Below are 22,738 nucleotides of genomic sequence, written 5' to 3'. Positions count from 1 at the left end.
TGCGGCCAGCTCTAAAGAAACCGAGTTGAAGAAAGGAGCGCAGGGGCCCTGTAATTCACAAACCTGCAGAGTTATAAATGACAGCTATCGTCCAAAAATAGACTGAAGTAAGGCTGCCAAGAGGACTTGAAAGCGGGGCAGAATTGCAGGAAACCGATTTCAGGAGGTAGACTGGAATTGCATTGAAAGCATAGGAAAAGAGGCAGAACGTCCACAATGATGCACTTGGCCAAAAAGGGCGTATGCGTTTTTTCCTGAATATATTCAGGAAAAAACGCATACGCCCTTTTTGGCCAACCAAGCAAGCTTGCAAAGGAAATCTGCACTACAATGAAGTCTCACTTCCCCCCGGTCAAAAGGGCCATCTGAAAAAAGTGTAAAATCCAGAAAGGCAGGACAGGCCATGGAGAACTGGGAGCCTTGTTATGCTGATGGGCGGGATGTAAATTGCCAACAACCACTCGAGAGAAGTGTATGGTGTTTCCTGAAACATCTAAAAAACAAAGCAACAGAACCTAGGGCACTTCCACTTATGGTCCTATAGCTTAGGGAAATTAAAATCAAAAAGACACAGCCACCCCAAAGTTTGGAACGGCTCTGTTTACAAGAACCTCGTTTACAGTACAAGTTCAACATCGCAGAAAGTGAAAAATGGATAAAGAACTTGTGGTACTTACGTACAATGCAGTATCACTCAGCAATGAAATCTATGTCATCAGGCCCGTAGCAGCATAATGAGTAGATTCAGGTACGATGATTCTAACTGAAATAAGTCACACAGAAAAAGAAACATCATAAGATATCACTAATACACGGAATGTAAACTTGGCTACACAGGAACTGAATTCCAAAACAGAACAGGTTCTCAAATTTAGAAAACCAACTTATGCTTGCTTAAGGGGAAAGGTGAGTTGGGTTGCTGCATAAAACCAGAGATTGAAATGAGCACAGATAAAGTTCCTTAAGCCAAATATGGAATAGACAAGAGCTACTCCTTGCTCAACGAAATGGACTCAACACCGCATATTAAACGCCTAAGAATGTACCTGACTAGTAAGTATCTTAAAACCTATGGATTGCTATGTCTCCGAAAGAGAATCAAGCATGTGTACAGGGGCATAAACGCAGCAGTGATAGGATTTGAGAGGTTCGGTGAGCAAATGAAGACCCTTTGAAGTCATATTGCATGGTACCCATTCCACGGGTTTCAACTACCCAGGTTTTAGGTATTCTTCCTTCAGCTAAAACATGCATGTGGAACCCAGAGTATGATCAACCATGTGATCGGGAGACGTGTTCAAATATGTCTCAGTTTTCCTCCCCTGGTACTCGGGTGCAACATTCCAGACGCTTTACTAACACTCTCCCCACTTGGAGAGTCAGCGCCTTTAACCTCCTGTTTGGCCCAGTTTGCAATTTCTGCGGAAGATGAACAGGAATAGCGAGAACCAATGAGAGGCTAGCTGGAGGTGTCTGGACGGGCAAATTTAACTTTCATTTCCCAACAGGAAGAGGAAATAACCAAAGGCTCAGCGTGCCGTACCGGAACCAGATTAGGGCCTGAAGTCATCCTGCGGTGTTGCGGTCAGCTCAAAAGAAACCGAGTTGAAGAAAGGAGCGCAGGGGCACTGTAATTCACAAACCTGCAGAGTTATAAATGACAGCTATCGTCCAAAAATAGACTGAAGTAAGGCTGCCAAGAGGACTTGAAAGCGGGGCAGAATTGCAGGAAACCGATTTCAGGAGGTAGACTGGAATTGCATTGAAAGCATAGGAAAAGAGGCAGAACGTCCACAATGATGCACTTGGCCAAAAAGGGCGTATGCGTTTTTTCCTGAATATATTCAGGAAAAATCGCATACCCACTTTTTGGCCAACCAAGCAAGCTTGCAAAGGAAATCAGCACTACAATGAAGTCTCACTTCCCCCCGGTCAAAAGGGCCATCTGAAAAAAGTGTAAAATCCAGAAAGGCAGGACAGGCCATGGAGAACTGGGAGCCTTGTTATGCTGATGGGCGGGATGTAAATTGCCAACAACCACTCGGGAGAAGTGTATGGTGTTTCCTGAAACATCTAAAAAACAAAGCAACAGAACCTAGGGCACTTCCACTTATGGTCCTATAGCTTAGGGAAATTAAAATCAAAAAGACACAGCCACCCCAAAGTTTGGAATGGCTCTGTTTACAAGAACCTCGTTTACAGTACAAGTTCAACATCGCAGAAAGTGAAAAATGGATAAAGAAGTTGTGGTATTTACTTACAAAGCAATATCACTCAGCAATGAAATCTGTGTCATCAGGCCCTTAGCAGCACAATGAGTGGATGCAGGTATGATGATTCTAACTGAAATAAGTCACACAGAAAAAGAAACATCATAAGATATCAGTAATACACGGAATGTAAACTTGGCTACACAGGAACTGAATTACAGAACAGAACAGGGACTCAAATTTAGAAAACCAACTTATTCTTGCTTAAAGGTAAAGGTGAGTTGGGGTGCTGCATAAAACCAGAGATTGAAATGAGCACAGATAAAGTTCCTTAAGCCAAATATGGAATAGACAAGAGCTACTCCTTGCTCAACGAAATGGACTCAACACCCCATATTAAACGCCTAAGAATGTACCTGACTAGTAAGTATCTTAAAACCTATGGATTGCTATGTGTCCGAAAGAGAATCAAGCATGTGTACTGGGGCATAAACGCAGCAGTGATAGGATTGGAGAGGTTCGGTGAGCAAATGAAAACCCTTTGAAGTCATATTGCATGGTACCCATTCCACAGGTTTCAACTACCCAGGTTTAAGGTATTCTTCCTTCAGCTATAACATGCATGTGGAACCTAGAGTATGATCAACCATGTGATCGGGAGACGTGTTCAAATATGTCTCAGTTTTCCTCCCCTGGTACTCGGGTGCAACATTCCAGACGCTTTACTAACACTCTCCCCACTTGGAGAGTCAGTCCCTTTAACCTCCTGTTTGGCCCAGTTTGCAATTTCTGCGGAAGATGAACAGGAATAGCGAGAACCAATGAGAGGCTAGCTGGAGGTGTCTGGACGGGCAAATTTAACTCTCATTTCCCACCAGGAAGAGGAATTAACCAAAGGCTCAGCATGCCGGGCCGGAACCAGATTAGGGCCTGAAGCCATCCTGCGGTGTTGCGGCCAGGTCACAAGAAAGCGAGTTGAAGAAAGGAGCTCAGGGGCACTGTAATTCACAAACCTGCAGAGTTATAAATGACAGCTATCGTCCAAAAATAGACTGAAGTAAGGCTGCCAAGAGGACTTGAAAGCGGGGCAGAATTGCAGGAAACCGATTTCAGGAGGTAGACTGGAATTGCATTGAAAGCATAGGAAAAGAGGCAGAACGTCCACAATGATGCACTTGGCAAAAAGGGCGTATGCGTTTTTTCCTGAATATAATCAGGAAAAATCGCATACGCCCTTTTTGGCCAACCAAGCAAGCTTGCAAAGGAAATCTGCACTACAATGAAGTCTCACTTCCCCCCGGTCAAAAGGGCCATCTGAAAAAAGTGTAAAATCCAGAAAGGCAACAGGCCATTGAGAACTGGGAGCCTTGTTATGCTGATGGGCGGGATGTAAATTGCCAACAGACACTTGGGAGAAGTGTATGGTGTTTCCTGAAACATCTAAAAAACAAAGCAACAGAGCCTAGGGCACTTCCACTTATGGTCCTATAGCTTAGGGAAATTAAAATCAAAAAGACACAGCCACCCCAAAGTTTGGAACGGCTCTGTTTACAAGAACCTCGTTTACAGTACAAGTTCAACATCGCAGAAAGTGAAAAATGGATAAAGAAGTTGTGGTATTTACTTACAAAGCAATATCACTCAGCAATGAAATCTGTGTCATCAGGCCCTTAGCAGCATAATGAGTGGATTCAGGTATGATGATTCTAACTGAAATAAGTCACACAGAAAAAGAAACATCATAAGATATCAGTAATACACGGAATGGAAACTTGGCTACACAGGAACTGAATTACAGAACAGAACAGGGTCTCAAATTTAGAAAACCAACTTATGCTTGCTTAAGGGTAAAGGTGAGTTGGGGTGCTGCATAAAACCAGAGATTGAAATGAGCACAGATAAAGTTCCTTAAGCCAAATATGGAATAGACAAGAGCTACTCCTTGCTCAACGAAATGGACTCAACACCGCATATTAAACGCCTAAGAATGTACCTGACTAGTAAGTATCTTAAAACCTATGGATTGCTATGTCTCCGAAAGAGAATCAAGCATGTGTACAGGGGCATAAACGCAGCAGTGATAGGATTGGAGAGGTTCGGTGAGCAAATGAAGACCCTTTGAAGTCATATTGCATGGTACCCATTCCACAGGTTTCAACTACCCAGGTTTAAGGTATTCTTCCTTCAGCTAAAACATGCATGTGGAACCTAGAGTATGATCAACCATGTGATCGGGAGACGTGTTCAAATATGTCTCAGTTTTCCTCCCCTGGTACTCGGGTGCAACATTCCAGACGCTTTACTAACACTCTCCCCACTTGGAGAGTCAGTCCCTTTAACCTCCTGTTTGGCCCAGTTTGCAATTTCTGCGGAAGATGAACAGGAATAGCGAGAACCAATGAGAGGCTAGCTGGAGGTGTCTGGATGGGCAAATTTAACTCTCATTTCCCACCAGGAAGAGGAATTAACCAAAGGCTCAGCATGCCGGGCCGGAACCAGATTAGGGCCTGAAGCCATCCTGCGGTGTTGCGGCCAGGTCACAAGAAAGCGAGTTGAAGAAAGGAGCTCAGGGGCACTGTAATTCACAAACCTGCAGAGTTATAAATGACAGCTATCGTCCAAAAATAGACTGAAGTAAGGCTGCCAAGAGGACTTGAAAGCGGGGCAGAATTGCAGGAAACCGATTTCAGGAGGTAGACTGGAATTGCATTGAAAGCATAGGAAAAGAGGCAGAACGTCCACAATGATGCACTTGGCAAAAAGGGCGTATGCGTTTTTTCCTGAATATAATCAGGAAAAAACGCATACGCCCTTTTTGGCCAACCAAGCAAGCTTGCAAAGGAAATCTGCACTACAATGAAGTCTCACTTCCCCCCGGTCAAAACGGCCATCTGAAAAAAGTGTAAAATCCAGAAAGGCAACAGGCCATTGAGAACTGGGAGCCTTGTTATGCTGATGGGCGGGATGTAAATTGCCAACAGACACTCGGGAGAAGTGTATGGTGTTTCCTGAAACATCTAAAAAACAAAGCAACAGAGCCTAGGGCACTTCCACTTATGGTCCTATAGCTTAGGGAAATTAAAATCAAAAAGACACAGCCACCCCAAAGTTTGGAACGGCTCTGTTTACAAGAACCTCGTTTACAGTACAAGTTCAACATCGCAGAAAGTGAAAAATGGATAAAGAAGTTGTGGTATTTACTTACAAAGCAATATCACTCAGCAATGAAATCTGTGTCATCAGGCCCTTAGCAGCATAATGAGTGGATTCAGGTATGATGATTCTAACTGAAATAAGTCACACAGAAAAAGAAACATCATAAGATATCAGTAATACACGGAATGGAAACTTGGCTACACAGGAACTGAATTACAGAACAGAACAGGGTCTCAAATTTAGAAAACCAACTTATGCTTGCTTAAGGGTAAAGGTGAGTTGGGGTGCTGCATAAAACCAGAGATTGAAATGAGCACAGATAAAGTTCCTTAAGCCAAATATGGAATAGACAAGAGCTACTCCTTGCTCAACGAAATGGACTCAACACCGCATATTAAACGCCTAAGAATGTACCTGACTAGTAAGTATCTTAAAACCTATGGATTGCTATGTCTCCGAAAGAGAATCAAGCATGTGTACAGGGGCATAAACGCAGCAGTGATAGGATTGGAGAGGTTCGGTGAGCAAATGAAGACCCTTTGAAGTCATATTGCATGGTACCCATTCCACAGGTTTCAACTACCCAGGTTTAAGGTATTCTTCCTTCAGCTAAAACATGCATGTGGAACCTAGAGTATGATCAACCATGTGATCGGGAGACGTGTTCAAATATGTCTCAGTTTTCCTCCCCTGGTACTCGGGTGCAACATTCCAGACGCTTTACTAACACTCTCCCCACTTGGAGAGTCAGTCCCTTTAACCTCCTGTTTGGCCCAGTTTGCAATTTCTGCGGAAGATGAACAGGAATAGCGAGAACCAATGAGAGGCTAGCTGGAGGTGTCTGGATGGGCAAATTTAACTCTCATTTCCCACCAGGAAGAGGAATTAACCAAAGGCTCAGCATGCCGGGCCGGAACCAGATTAGGGCCTGAAGCCATCCTGCGGTGTTGCGGCCAGGTCACAAGAAAGCGAGTTGAAGAAAGGAGCTCAGGGGCACTGTAATTCACAAACCTGCAGAGTTATAAATGACAGCTATCGTCCAAAAATAGACTGAAGTAAGGCTGCCAAGAGGACTTGAAAGCGGGGCAGAATTGCAGGAAACCGATTTCAGGAGGTAGACTGGAATTGCATTGAAAGCATAGGAAAAGAGGCAGAACGTCCACAATGATGCACTTGGCAAAAAGGGCGTATGCGTTTTTTCCTGAATATAATCAGGAAAAAACGCATACGCCCTTTTTGGCCAACCAAGCAAGCTTGCAAAGGAAATCTGCACTACAATGAAGTCTCACTTCCCCCCGGTCAAAACGGCCATCTGAAAAAAGTGTAAAATCCAGAAAGGCAACAGGCCATTGAGAACTGGGAGCCTTGTTATGCTGATGGGCGGGATGTAAATTGCCAACAGACACTCGGGAGAAGTGTATGGTGTTTCCTGAAACATCTAAAAAACAAAGCAACAGAGCCTAGGGCACTTCCACTTATGGTCCTATAGCTTAGGGAAATTAAAATCAAAAAGACACAGCCACCCCAAAGTTTGGGACGCCTCTGTTTACAAGAACCTCGTTTACCGTACAAGTTCAATATCACAGAAAGTGAAAAATGGATAAAGAACTTGTGGTACTTACGTACAATGCAGTATCACTCAGCAATGAAATCTATGTCATCAGGCCCGTAGCAGCATAATGAGTGGATTCAGGTACGATGATTCTAACGGAAATAAGTCACACAGAAAAAGAAACATCATAAGATATCAGTAATACACGGAATGTAAACTTGGCTACACAGGAACTGCATTCCAAAACAGAACAGGGTCTCAAATTTCGAAAACCAACTTATGCTTGCTTAAGAGGAAAGGTGAGTTGGGGTGCTGCATAAAACCAGTGATTGAAATGAGCACAGATAAAGTTCCTTAAGCCAAATATGGAATAGACAAGAGCTACTCCTTGCTCAACGAAATGGACTCAACACCGCATATTAAACGCCTAAGAATGTACCTGACTAGTAAGTATCTTAAAACCTATGGATTGTTATGTCTCCGAAAGAGAATCAAGCATGTGTACAGGGGCATAAACGCAGCAGTGATAGGATTGGAGAGGTTCAGTGAGCAAATGAAGACCCTTTGAAGTCATATTGCATGGTACCCATTCCACGGGTTTCAACTACCCAGGTTTTAGGTATTCTTCCTTCAGCTAAAACATGCATGTGGAACCCAAGTATGATCAACCATGTGAACGGGAGACGTGTTCAAATATGTCTCAGTTTTCCTCCCCTGGTACTCGGGTGCAACATTCCAGACGCTTTACTAACACTCTCCCCACTTGGAGAGTCAGCGCCTTTAACCTCCTGTTTGGCCCAGTTTGCAATTTCTGCGGAAGATGAACAGGAATAGCGAGAACCAATGAGAGGCTAGCTGGAGGTGTCTGGACGGGCAAATTTAACTCTCATTTCCCACCAGGAAGAGGAAATAACCAAAGGCTCAGCGTGCCGTGCCGGAACCAGATTAGGGCCTGAAGCCATCCTGCGGTGTTGCGGCCAGGTCACAAGAAAGCGAGTTGAAGAAAGGAGCTCAGGGGCACTGTAATTCACAAACCTGCAGAGTTATAAATGACAGCTATCATCCAAAAATAGACTGAAGTAAGGCTGCCAAGAGGACTTGAAAGCGGGGCAGAATTGCAGGAAACCGATTTCAGGAGGTAGACTGGAATTGCATTGAAAGCATAGGAAAAGAGGCAGAACGTCCACAATGATGCACTTGGCCAAAAAGGGCGTATGCGTTTTTTCCTGAATATATTCAGGAAAAAACGCATACGCACTTTTTGGCCAACCAAGCAAGCTTGCAAAGGAAATCTGCACTACAATGAAGTTTCACTTCCCCCTGGTCAAAAGGGCCATCTGAAAAAAGTGTAAAATCCAGAAAGGCAGGACAGGCCATGGAGAACTGGGAGCCTTGTTATGCTGATGGGCGGGATGTAAATTGCCAACAACCACTCGGGAGAAGTGTATGGTGTTTCCTGAAACATCTAAAAAACAAAGCAACAGAACCTAGGGCACTTCCACTTATGGTCGTATAGCTTAGGGAACTTAAAATCAAAAAGACACAGCCACCCCAAAGTTTGGAACGGCTCTGTTTACAAGAACCTCGTTTACAGTACAAGTTCAACATCGCAGAAAGTGAAAAATGGATAAAGAAGTTGTGGTATTTACTTACAAAGCAATATCACTCAGCAATGAAATCTGTGTCATCAGGCCCTTAGCAGCACAATGAGTGGATTCAGGTATGATGATTCTAACTGAAATAAGTCACACAGAAAAAGAAACATCATAAGATATCAGTAATACACGGAATGTAAACTTGGCTACACAGGAACTGAATTACAGAACAGAACAGGGTCTCAAATTTCGAAAACAAACTTATGCTTGCTTAAGGGGAAAGGTGAGTTGGGGTGCTGCATAAAACCAGAGATTGAAATGAGCACAGATAAAGTTCCTTAAGCCAAATATGGAATAGACAAGAGCTACTCCTTGCTCAACGAAATGGACTCAACACCGCATATTAAACGCCTAAGAATGTACCTGACTAGTAAGTATCTTAAAACCTATGGATTGCTATGTCTCCGAAAGAGAATCAAGCATGTGTACAGGGGCATAAACGCAGCAGTGATAGGATTGGAGAGGTTCAGTGAGCAAATGAAGACCCTTTGAAGTCATATTGCATGGTACCCATTCCACGGGTTTCAACTACCCAGATTTTAGGTATTTTTCCTTCAGCTAAAACATGCATGTGGAACCCAGAGTATGATCAACCATGTGATCGGGAGACGTGTTCAAATATGTCTCAGTTTTCCTCCCCTGGTACTCGGGTGCAACATTCCAGACGCTTTACTAACACTCTCCCCACTTGGAGAGTCAGCGCCTTTAACCTCCTGTTTGGCCCAGTTTGCAATTTCTGCGGAAGATGAACAGGAATAGCGAGAACCAATGAGAGGCTAGCTGGAGGTGTCTGGACGGGCAAATTTAACTCTCATTTCCCACCAGGAAGAGGAAATAACCAAAGTCTCAGCGTGCCGTACCGGAACCAGATTAGGGCCTGAAGCCATCCTGCGGTATTGCGGCCAGCTCAAAAGAAAGCGAGTTGAAGAAAGGAGCTCAGGGGCACTGTAATTCACAAACCTGCAGAGTAATAAATGACAGCTATCGTCCAAAAATATACTGAAGTAAGGCTGCCAAGAGGAGTTGAAAGTGGGGCAGAATTGCAGGAAACCGATTTCAGGAGGTAGACTGGAATTGCATTGAAAGCAGAGGAAAAGAGGCAGAACGTCCACAATGATGCACTTGGCCAAAAAGGGCGTATGCGTTTTTTCCTGAATATATTCAGGAAAAAACGCATACGCCCTTTTTGGCCAACCAAGCAAGCTTGCAAAGGAAATCTGCACTACAATGAAGTCTCACTTCCCCCCGGTCAAAAGGGCCATCTGAAAAAAGTGTAAAATCCAGAAAGGCAGGACAGGCCATGGAGAACTGGGAGCCTTGTTATGCTGATGGGCGGGATGTAAATTGCCAACAACCACTCGGGAGAAGTGTATGGTGTTTCCTGAAACATCTAAAAAACAAAGCAACAGAGCCTAGGGCACTGCCACTTATGGTCCTAAGGCTTAGGGAATTTAAAATCAAAAAGACACAGCCACCCCAAAGTTTGGAAGGGCTCTGTTTACAAGAACCTCGTTTACAGTACAAGTTCAACATCGCAGAAAGTGAAAAATGGATAAAGAAGTTGTGGTATTTACTTACAAAGCAATATCACTCAGCAATGAAATCTGTGTCATCAGGCCCTTAGCAGCACAATGAGTGGATTCAGGTATGATGATTCTAACTGAAATAAGTGACACAGAAAAAGAAACATCATAAGATATCAGTAATACACGGAATGTAAACTTGGCTACACAGGAACTGCATTCCAAAACAGAACAGGGTCTCAAATTTAGAAAACCAACTTATGCTTGCTTAAGGGTAAAGGTGAGTTGGGGTGCTGCATAAAACCAGAGATTGAAATGAGCACAGATAAATTTCCTTAAGCCAAATATGGAATAGACAAGAGCTACTCCTTGCTCAACGAAATGGACTCAACACCGCATATGAAACGCCTAAGAATGTACCTGACTAGTAAGTATCTTAAAACCTATGGATTGCTATGTCTCCGAAAGAGAATCAAGCATGTGTACAGGGGCATAAACGCAGCAGTGATAGGATTGGAGAGGTTCGGTGAGCAAATGAAGACCCTTTGAAGTCATATTGCATGGTACCCATTCCACGGGTTTCAACTACCCAGGTTTAAGGTATTCTTCCTTCAGCTATAACATGCATGTGGAACCTAGAGTATGATCAACCATGTGATCGGGAGACGTGTTCAAATATGTCTCAGTTTTCCTCCCCTGGTACTCGGGTGCAACATTCCAGACGCTTTACTAACACTCTCCCCACTTGGAGAGTCAGTCCCTTTAACCTCCTGTTTGGCCCAGTTTGCAATTTCTGCGGAAGATGAACAGGAATAGCGAGAACCAATGAGAGGCTAGCTGGAGGTGTCTGGACGGGCAAATTTAACTCTCATTTCCCACCAGGAAGAGGAATTAACCAAAGGCTCAGCATGCCGGGCCGGAACCAGATTAGGGCCTGAAGCCATCCTGCGGTGTTGCGGCCAGGTCACAAGAAAGCGAGTTGAAGAAAGGAGCTCAGGGGCACTGTAATTCACAAACCTGCAGAGTTATAAATGACAGCTATCGTCCAAAAATAGACTGAAGTAAGGCTGCCAAGAGGACTTGAAAGCGGGGCAGAATTGCAGGAAACCGATTTCAGGAGGTAGACTGGAATTGCATTGAAAGCATAGGAAAAGAGGCAGAACGTCCACAATGATGCACTTGGCCAAAAAGGGCGTATGCGTTTTTTCCTGAATATAATCAGGAAAAAACGCATACGCCCTTTTTGGCCAACCAAGCAAGCTTGCAAAGGAAATCTGCACTACAATGAAGTCTCACTTCCCCCCGGTCAAAAGGGCCATCTGAAAAAAGTGTAAAATCCAGAAAGGCAACAGGCCATTGAGAACTGGGAGCCTTGTTATGCTGATGGGCGGGATGTAAATTGCCAACAGACACTCGGGAGAAGTGTATGGTGTTTCCTGAAACATCTAAAAAACAAAGCAACAGAGCCTAGGGCACTTCCACTTATGGTCCTATAGCTTAGGGAAATTAAAATCAAAAAGACACAGCCACCCCAAAGTTTGGAACGGCTCTGTTTACAAGAACCTCGTTTACAGTACAAGTTCAACATCGCAGAAAGTGAAAAATGGATAAAGAAGTTGTGGTATTTACTTACAAAGCAATATCACTCAGCAATGAAATCTGTGTCATCAGGCCCTTAGCAGCACAATGAGTGGATTCAGGTATGATGATTCTAACTGAAATAAGTCACACAGAAAAAGAAACATCATAAGATATCAGTAATACACGGAATGTAAACTTGGCTACACAGGAACTGAATTACAGAACAGAACAGGGTCTCAAATTTAGAAAACCAACTTATGCTTGCTTAAGGGTAAAGGTGAGTTGGGGTGCTGCATAAAACCAGAGATTGAAATGAGCACAGATAAAGTTCCTTAAGCCAAATATGGAATAGACAAGAGCAACTCCTTGCTGAACGAAATGGACTCAACACCGCATATTAAACGCCTAAGAATGTACCTGACTAGTAAGTATCTTAAAACCTATGTTTTGCTATGTCTCCGAAAGAGAATCAAGCATGTGTACAGGGGCATAAACGCAGCAGTGATAGGATTGGAGAGGTTCGGTGAGCAAATGAAGACCCTTTGAAGTCATATTGCATGGTACCCATTCCACAGGTTTCAACTACCCAGGTTTAAGGTATTCTTCCTTCAGCTAAAACATGCATGTGGAACCTAGAGTATGATCAACCATGTGATCGGGAGACGTGTTCAAATATGTCTCAGTTTTCCTCCCCTGGTACTCGGGTGCAACATTCCAGACGCTTTACTAACACTCTCCCCACTTGGAGAGTCACTCCCTTTAACCTCCTGTTTGGCCCAGTTTGCAATTTCTGCGGAAGATGAACAGGAATAGCGAGAACCAATGAGAGGCTAGCTGGAGGTGTCTGGACGGGCAAATTTAACTCTCATTTCCCACCAGGAAGAGGAATTAACCAAAGGCTCAGCATGCCGGGCCGGAACCAGATTAGGGCCTGAAGCCATCATGCGGTGTTGCGGCCAGGTCACAAGAAAGCGAGTTGAAGAAAGGAGCTCAGGGGCACTGTAATTCACAAACCTGCAGAGTTATAAATGACAGCTATCGTCCAAAAATAGACTGAAGTAAGGCTGCCAAGAGGACTTGAAAGCGGGGCAGAATTGCAGGAAACCGATTTCAGGAGGTAGACTGGAATTGCATTGAAAGCATAGGAAAAGAGGCAGAACGTCCACAATGATGCACTTGGCCAAAAAGGGCGTATGCGTTTTTTCCTATTCAGGAAAAAACGCATACGCCCTTTTTGGCCAACCAAGCAAGCTTGCAAAGGAAATCTGCACTACAATGAAGTCTCACTTCCCCCCGGTCAAAAGGGCCATCTGAAAAAAGTGTAAAATCCAGAAAGGCAGGACAGGCCATGGAGAACTGGGAGCCTTGTTATGCTGATGGGCGGGATGTAAATTGCCAACAACCACTCGGGAGAAGTGTATGGTGTTTCCTGAAACATCTAAAAAACAAAGCAACAGAACCTAGGGCACTTCCACTTATGGTCCTATAGCTTAGGGAAATTAAAATCAAAAAGACACAGACACCCCAAAGTTTGGAACGGCTCTGTTTACAAGAACCTCGTTTACAGTACAAGTTCAACATCGCAGAAAGTGAAAAATGGATAAAGAAGTTGTGGTATTTACTTACAAAGCAATATCACTCAGCAATGAAATCTGTGTCATCAGGCCCTTAGCAGCACAATGAGTGGATTCAGGTATGATGATTCTAACTGAAATAAGTCACACAGAAAAAGAAACATCATAAGATATCAGTAATACACGGAATGTAAACTTGGCTACACAGGAACTGAATTACAGAACAGAACAGGGTCTCAAATTTAGAAAACCAACTTATGCTTGCTTAAGGGTAAAGGTGAGTTGGGGTGCTGCATAAAACCAGAGATTGAAATGAGCACAGATAAAGTTCCTTAAGCCAAATATGGAATAGACAAGAGCTACTCCTTGCTCAACGAAATGGACTCAACACCCCATATTAAACGCCTAAGAATGTACCTGACTAGTAAGTATCTTAAAACCTATGGATTGCTATGTCTCCGAAAGAGAATCAAGCATGTGTACAGGGGCATAAACGCAGCAGTGATAGGATTGGAGAGGTTCGGTGAGCAAATGAAGACCCTTTGAAGTCATATTGCATGGTACCCATTCCACAGGTTTCAACTACCCAGGTTTAAGGTATTCTTCCTTCAGCTAAAACATGCATGTGGAACCCAGAGTATGATCAACCATGTGATCGGCAGACGTGTTCAAATATGTCTCAGTTTTCCTCCCCTGGTACTCGGGTGCAACATTCCAGACGCTTTACTAACACTCTCCCCACTTGGAGAGTCAGCGCCTTTAACCTCCTGTTTGGCCCAGTTTGCAATTTCTGCGGAAGATGAACAGGAATAGCGAGAACCAATGAGAGACTAGCTGGAGGTGTCTGGACGGGCAAATTTAACTCTCATTTCCCACCAGGAAGAGGAAATAACCAAAGGCTCAGCGTGCCGTGCCGGAACCAGATTAGGGCCTGAAGCCATCCTGTGCTGTTGCGGCCAGGTCACAAGAAAGCAAGTTGAAGAAAGGAGCTCAGGGGCACTGTAATTCACAAACCTGCAGAGTTATAAATGACAGCTATCGTCCAAAAATAGACTGAAGTAAGGCTGCCAAGAGGACTTGAAAGCGGGGCAGAATTGCAGGAAACCGATTTCAGGAGGTAGACTGGAATTGCATTGAAAGCATAGGAAAAGAGGCAGAACGTCCACAATGATGCACTTGGCCAAAAAGGGCGTATGCGTTTTTTCCTGAATATATTCAGGAAAAAACGCATACGCCCTTTTTGGCCAACCAAGCAAGCTTGCAAAGGAAATCTGCACTACAATGAAGTCTCACTTCCCCCCGGTCAAAAGGGCCATCTGAAAAATGTGTAAAATCCAGAAAGGCAGGACAGGCCATGGAGAACTGGGAGCCTTGTTATGCTGATGGGCGGGATGTAAATTGCCAACAACCACTCGGGAGAAGTGTATGGTGTTTCCTGAAACATCTAAAAAACAAAGCAACAGAGCCTAGGGCACTTCCACTTATGGTCCTATAGCTTAGGGAAATTAAAATCAAAAAGACACAGCCACCCCAAAGTTTGGGACGCCTCTGTTTACAAGAACCTCATTTACCGTACTAGTTCAATATCACAGAAAGTGAAAAATGGATAAAGAACTTGTGGTACTTACGTACAATGCAGTATCACTCAGCAATGAAATCTATGTCATCAGGCCCGTAGCAGCATAATGAGTGGATTCAAGTACGATGATTCTAACTGAAATAAGTCACACAGAAAAAGAAACATCATAAGATATCACTAATACACGGAATTAAACTTGGCTACACAGGAACTGCATTCCAAAACAGAACAGGGTCTCAAATTTAGAAAACCAACTTATGCTTGCTTAAGGGGAAAGGTGAGTTGGGGTGCTGCCTAAAACCAGAGATTGAAATGAGCACAGATAAAGTTCCTTAAGCCAAATATGGAATAGACAAGAGCTACTCCTTGCTCAACGAAATGGACTCAACACCGCATATTAAACGCCTAAGAATGTACCTGACTAGTAAGTATCTTAAAACCTATGGATTGCTATGTCTCCGAAAGAGAATCAAGCATGTGTACAGGGGCATAAACGCAGCAGTGATAGGATTGGAGAGGTTCGGTGAGCAAATGAAGACCCTTTGAAGTCATATTGCATGGTACCCATTCCACGGGTTTCAACTACCCAGGTTTTAGGTATTCTTCCTTCAGCTAAAACATGCATGTGGAACCCAGAGTATGATCAACCATGTGATCGGGAGACGTGTTCAAATATGTCTCAGTTTTCCTCCCCTGGTACTCGGGTGCAACATTCCAGACGCTTTAATAACACTCTCCCCACTTGGAGAGTCAGCGCCTTTAACCTCCTGTTTGGCACAGTTTGCAATTTCTGCGGAAGATGAACAGGAATAGCGAGAACCAATGAGAGGCTAGCTGGAGGTGTCTGGACGGGCAAATTTAACTCTCATTTCCCACCAGGAAGAGGAAATAACCAAAGGCTCAGCGTGCCGTACCGGAACCAGATTAGGGCCTGAAGCCATCCTGCGGTGTTGCGGCCAGCTCAAAAGAAAGCGATTTGAAGAAAGGAGCTCAGGGGCACTGTAATTCACAAACCTGCAGAGTTATAAATGACAGCTATCGTCCAAAAATAGACTGAAGTAAGGCTGCCAAGAGGACTTGAAAGCGGGGCAGAATTGCAGGAAACCGATTTCAGGAGGTAGACTGTAATTGCATTGAAAGCATAGGAAAAGAGGCAGAACGTCCACAATGATGCACTTGGCCAAAAAGGGCGTATGCGTTTTTTCCTGAATATATTCAGGAAAAAACGCATACGCCCCTTTTGGCCAACCAAGCAAGCTTGCAAAGGAAATCTGCACTACAATGAAGTCTCACTTCCCCCCGGTCAAAAGGGCCATCTGAAAAATGTGTAAAATCCAGAAAGGCAGGACAGGCCATGGAGAACTGGGAGCCTTGTTATGCTGATGGGCGGGATGTAAATTGCCAACAACCACTCGGGAGAAGTGTATGGTGTTTCCTGAAACATCTAAAAAACAAAGCAACAGAACCTAGGGCACTTCCACTTATGGTCCTATAGCTTAGGGAAATTAAAATCAAAAAGACACAGCCACCCGAAAGTTTGGAACGGCTCTGTTTACAAGAACCTCGTTTACAGTACAAGTTCAACATCGCAGAAAGTGAAAAATGGATAAAGAAGTTGTGGTATTTACTTACAAAGCAATATCACTCAGCAATGAAATCTGTGTCATCAGGCCCTTAGCAGCACAATGAGTGGATTCAGGTATGATGATTCTAACTGAAATAAGTCACACAGAAAAAGAAACATCATAAGATATCAGTAATACACGGAATGTAAACTTGGCTACACAGGAACTGAATTACAGAACAGAACAGGGTCTCAAATTTAGAAAACCAACTTATTCTTGCTTAAGGGTAAAGGTGAGTTGGGGTGCTGCATAAAACCAGAGATTGAAATGAGCACAGATAAAGTTCCTTAAGCCAAATATGGAATAGACAAGAGCTACTCCTTGCTCAACGAAATGGACTCAACACCCCATATTAAACGCCTAAGAATGTACCTGACTAGTAAGTATCTTAAAACCTATGGATTGCTATGTCTCCGAAAGAGAATAAAGCATGTGTACAGGGGCATAAACGCAGCAGTGATAGGATTGGAGAGGTTCGGTGAGCAAATGAAGACCCTTTGAAGTCATATTGCATGGTACCCATTCCACGGGTTTCAACTACCCAGGTTTAAGGTATTCTTCCTTCAGCTATAACATGCATGTGGAACCTAGAGTATGATCAACCATGTGATCGGGAGACGTGTTCAAATATGTCTCAGTTTTCCTCCCCTGGTACTCGGGTGCAACATTCCAGACGCTTTACTAACACTCTCCCCACTTGGAGAGTCAGTCCCTTTAACCTCCTGTTTGGCCCAGTTTGCAATTTCTGCGGAAGATGAACAGGAATAGCGAGAACCAATGAGAGGCTAGCTGGAGGTGTCTGGACGGGCAAATTTAACTCTCATTTCCCACCAGGAAGAGGAAATAACCAAAGGCTCAGCGTGCCGTACCGGAACCAGATTAGGGCCTGAAGCCATCCTGCGGTGTTGCGGCCAGGTCACAAGAAAGCGAGTTGAAGAAAGGAGCTCAGGGGCACTGTAATTCACAAACCTGCAGAGTTATAAATGACAGCTATCGTCCAAAAATAGACTGAAGTAAGGCTGCCAAGAGGACTTGAAAGCGGGGCAGAATTGCAGGAAACCGATTTCAGGAGGTAGACTGGAATTGCATTGAAAGCATAGGAAAAGAGGCAGAACGTCCACAATGATGCACTTGGCCAAAAAGGGCGTATGCGTTTTTTCCTGAATATATTCAGGAAAAAACGCATACGCCCTTTTTGGCCAACCAAGCAAGCTTGCAAAGGAAATCTGCACTACAATGAAGTCTCACTTCCCCCCGGTCAAAAGGGCCATCTGAAAAAAGTGTAAAATCCAGAAAGGCAGGACAGGCCATGGAGAACTGGGAGCCTTGTTATGCTGATGGGCGGGATGTAAATTGCCAACAACCACTCGGGAGAAGTGTATGGTGTTTCCTGAAACATCTAAAAAACAAAGCAACAGAGCCTAGGGCACTTCCACTTATGGTCCTATAGCTTAGGGAAATTAAAATCAAAAAGACACAGCCACCCCAAAGTTTGGAACGGCTCTGTTTACAAGAACCTCGTTTACAGTACAAGTTCAACATCGCAGAAAGTGAAAAATGAATAAAGAACTTGTGGTACTTACGTACAATGCAGTATCACTCAGCAATGAAATCTATGTCAGCAGGCCCGTAGCAGCATAATGAGTAGATTCAGGTACGATGATTCTAACTGAAATAAGTCACACAGAAAAAGAAACATCATAAGATATCAGTAATACACGGAATGTAAACTTGGCTACACAGGAACTGCATTCCAAAACAGAACAGGGTCTCAAATTTCGAAAACCAACTTATGCTTGCTTAAGAGGAAAGGTGAGTTGGGGTGCTGCATAAAACCAGAGATTGAAATGAGCACAGATAAAGTTCCTTAAGCCAAATATGGAATAGACAAGAGCTACTCCTTGCTCAACGAAATGGACTCAACACCGCATATGAAACGCCTAAGAATGTACCTGACTAGTAAGTATCTTAAAACCTATGGATTGCTATGTCTCCGAAAGAGAATCAAGCATGTGTACAGGGGCATAAACGCAGCAGTGATAGGATTGGAGAGGTTCAGTGAGCAAATGAAGACCCTTTGAAGTCATATTGCATGGTACCCATTCCACGGGTTTCAACTACCCAGGTTTTAGGTATTCTTCCTTCAGCTAAAACATGCATGTGGAACCCAAGTATGATCAACCATGTGAACGGGAGACGTGTTCAAATATGTCTCAGTTTTCCTCCCCTGGTACTCGGGTGCAACATTCCAGACGCTTTACTAACACTCTCCCCACTTGGAAAGTCAGCGCCTTTAACCTCCTGTTTGGCCCAGTTTGCAATTTCTGCGGAAGATGAACAGGAATAGCGAGAACCAATGAGAGGCTAGCTGGAGGTGTCTGGACGGGCAAATTTAACTCTCATTTCCCACCAGGAAGAGGAAATAACCAAAGGCTCAGCGTGCCGTGCCGGAACCAGATTAGGGCCTGAAGCCATCCTGCGGTGTTGCGGCCAGCTCACAAGAAAGCGAGTTGAAGAAAGGAGCTCAGGGGCACTGTAATTCACAAACCTGCAGAGTTATAAATGACAGCTATCGTCCAAAAATAGACTGAAGTAAGGCTGCCAAGAGGACTTGAAAGCGGGGCAGAATTGCAGGAAACCGATTTCAGGAGGTAGACTGGAATTGCATTGAAAGCATAGGAAAAGAGGCAGAACGTACACAATGATGCACTTGGCCAAAAAGGGCGTATGCGTTTTTTCCTGAATATATTCAGGAAAAAACGCATACGCCCTTTTTGGGCAACCAAGCAAGCTTGCAAAGGAAATCTGCACTACAATGAAGTTGCACTTCCCCCTGGTCAAAAGGGCCATCTGAAAAAAGTGTAAAATCCAGAAAGGCAGGACAGGCCATGGAGAACTGGGAGCCTTGTTATGCTGATGGGCGGGATGTAAATTGCCAACAACCACTCGGGAGAAGTGTATGGTGTTTCCTGAAACATCTAAAAAACAAAGCAACAGAACCTAGGGCACTTCCACTTATGGTCCTATAGCTTAGGGAACTTAAAATCAAAAAGACACAGCCACCCCAAAGTTTGGAACGGCTCTGTTTACAAGAACCTCGTTTACAGTACAAGTTCAACATCGCAGAAAGTGAAAAATGGATAAAGAAGTTGTGGTATTTACTTACAAAGCAATATCACTCAGCAATGAAATCTGTGTCATCAGGCCCTTAGCAGCACAATGAGTGGATTCAGGTATGATGATTCTAACTGAAATAAGTCACACAGAAAAAGAAACATCATAAGATATCAGTAATACACGGAATGTAAACTTGGCTACACAGGAACTGAATTACAGAACAGAACAGGGTCTCAAATTTCGAAAACCAACTTATGCTTGCTTAAGGGGAAAGGTGAGTTGGGGTGCTGCATAAAACCAGAGATTTAAATGAGCACAGATAAAGTTCCTTAAGCCAAATATGGAATAGACAAGAGCTACTCCTTGCTCAACGAAATGGACTCAACACCGCATATTAAACGCCTAAGAATGTACCTGACTAGTAAGTATCTTAAAACCTATGGATTGCTATGTCTCCGAAAGAGAATCAAGCATGTGTACAGGGGCATAAACGCAGCAGTGATAGGATTGGAGAGGTTCAGTGAGCAAATGAAGACCCTTTGAAGTCATATTGCATGGTACCCATTCCACGGGTTTCAACTACCCAGATTTTAGGTATTTTTCCTTCAGCTAAAACATGCATGTGGAACCCAGAGTATGATCAACCATGTGATCGGGAGACGTGTTCAAATATGTCTCAGTTTTCGTACCCTGGTACTCGGGTGCAACATTCCAGACGCTTTACTAACACTCTCCCCACTTGGAGAGTCAGCGCCTTTAACCTCCTGTTTGGCCCAGTTTGCAATTTCTGCGGAAGATGAACAGGAATACCGAGAACCAATGAGAGGCTAGCTGGAGGTGTCTGGACGGGCAAATTTAACTCTCATTTCCCACCAGGAAGAGGAAATAACCAAAGGCTCAGCGTGCCGTACCGGAACCAGATTAGGGCCTGAAGCCATCCTGCGGTATTGCGGCCAGCTCAAAAGAAAGCGAGTTGAAGAAAGGAGCTCAGGGGCACTGTAATTCACAAACCTGCAGAGTAATAAATGACAGCTATCGTCCAAAAATATACTGAAGTAAGGCTGCCAAGAGGAGTTGAAAGTGGGGCAGAATTGCAGGAAACCGATTTCAGGAGGTAGACTGGAATTGCATTGAAAGCAGAGGAAAAGAGGCAGAACGTCCACAATGATGCACTTGGCCAAAAAGGGCGTATGCGTTTTTTCCTGAATATATTCAGGAAAAAACGCATACGCCCTTTTTGGCCAACCAAGCAAGCTTGCAAAGGAAATCTGCACTACAATGAAGTCTCACTTCCCCCCGGTCAAAAGGGCCATCTGAAAAAAGTGTAAAATCCAGAAAGGCAGGACAGGCCATGGAGAACTGGGAGCCTTGTTATGCTGATGGGCGGGATGTAAATTGCCAACAACCACTCGGGAGAAGTGTATGGTGTTTCCTGAAACATCTAAAAAACAAAGCAACAGAGCCTAGGGCACTGCCACTTATGGTCCTAAGGCTTAGGGAATTTAAAATCAAAAAGACACAGCCACCCCAAAGTTTGGAAGGGCTCTGTTTACAAGAACCTCGTTTACAGTACAAGTTCAACATCGCAGAAAGTGAAAAATGGATAAAGAAGTTGTGGTATTTACTTACAAAGCAATATCACTCAGCAATGAAATCTGTGTCATCAGGCCCTTAGCAGCACAATGAGTGGATTCAGGTATGATGATTCTAACTGAAATAAGTGACACAGAAAAAGAAACATCATAAGATATCAGTAATACACGGAATGTAAACTTGGCTACACAGGAACTGAATTACAGAACAGAACAGGGTCTCAAATTTCGAAAACCAACTTATGCTTGCTTAAGGGAAAAGGTGAGTTGGGGTGCTGCATAAAACCAGAGATTGAAATGAGCACAGATAAAGTTCCTTAAGCCAAATATGGAATAGACAAGAGCTACTCCTTGCTCAACGAAATGGACTCAACACCGCATATTAAATGCCTAAGAATGTACCTGACTAGTAAGTATCTTAAAACCTATGGATTGCTATGTCTCCAAAAGAGAATCAAGCATGTGTACAGGGGCGTAAACGCAGCAGTGATAGGATTGGAGAGGTTCGGTGAGCAAATGAAGACCCTTTGAAGTCATATTGCATGGTACCCATTCCACGGGTTTCAACTACCCAGGTTTAAGGTATTCTTCCTTCAGCTAAAACATGCATGTGGAACCTAGAGTATGATCAACCATGTGATCGGGAGACGTGTTCAAATATGTCTCAGTTTTCCTCCCCTGGTACTCGGGTGCAACATTCCAGACGCTTTACTAACACTCTCCCCACTTGGAGAGTCAGTCCCTTTAACCTCCTGTTTGGCCCAGTTTGCAATTTCTGCGGAAGATGAACAGGAATAGCGAGAACCAATGAGAGGCTAGCTGGAGGTGTCTGGACGGGCAAATTTAACTCTCATTTCCCACCAGGAAGAGGAATTAACCGAAGGCTCACCATGCCGGGCCGGAACCAGATTAGGTCCTGAAGCCATCCTGCGGTGTTGCGGCCAGGTCACAAGAAAGCGAGTTGAAGAAAGGAGCTCAGGGGCACTGTAATTCACAAACCTGCAGAGTTATAAATGACAGCTATCATCCAAAAATAGACTGAAGTAAGGCTACCAAGAGGACTTGAAAGCGGGGCAGAATTGCAGGAAACCGATTTCAGGACGTTGACTGGAATTGCATTGAAAGCATAGGAAAAGAGGCAGAACGTCCACAATGATGCACTTGGCCAAAAAGGGCGTATGCGTTTTTTCCTGAATATATTCAGGAAAAAACGCATACGCACTTTTTGGCCAACCAAGCAAGCTTGCAAAGGAAATCTGCACTACAATGAAGTCTCACTTCCCCCTGGTCAAAAGGGCCATCTGAAAAAAGTGTAAAATCCAGAAAGGCAGGACAGGCCATGGAGAACTGGGAGCCTTGTTATGCTGATGGGCGGAATGTAAATTGCCAACAGACACTCGGGAGAAGTTTATGGTGTTTCCTGAAACATCTAAAAAACAAAGCAACAGAGCCTAGGGCACTGCCACTTATGGTCCTATAGCTTAGGGAAATTAAAATCAAAAAGACACAGCCACCCCAAAGTTTGGGACGCCTCTGTTTACAAGAACCTCGTTTACAGTACAAGTTCAACATCG

The 22,738-nt window shown here is 44.0% G+C and overlaps 1 long non-coding RNA gene across 10 annotated transcripts in view; it reads right to left on the bottom strand.

Annotated features, from left to right (window-relative positions):
- LOC307181396 overlaps positions 1-22,738 on the bottom strand; it is a 531,327-nt gene that overhangs the window by 377,445 nt on the left and 131,144 nt on the right. The window contains exon 4 of one of the 10 annotated variants that reach the window (XR_013826663.1): positions 14,772-14,961. The exons of the other annotated variants lie outside the window; for them this stretch is intronic. This is a non-coding gene — a long non-coding RNA (uncharacterized lncRNA). Of the gene's footprint in view, positions 1-14,771; positions 14,962-22,738 lie in introns of those variants that run through there. 10 annotated transcript variants of the gene reach the window in all.

This window comes from Stenella coeruleoalba (genome assembly GCF_951394435.1).
Source record: "Stenella coeruleoalba genome assembly, contig: scaffold_85, whole genome shotgun sequence".
Taxonomy (NCBI): Eukaryota; Metazoa; Chordata; class Mammalia; order Artiodactyla; family Delphinidae; genus Stenella; species Stenella coeruleoalba.
This window is presented reverse-complemented; position numbering and strand designations above follow the sequence as displayed.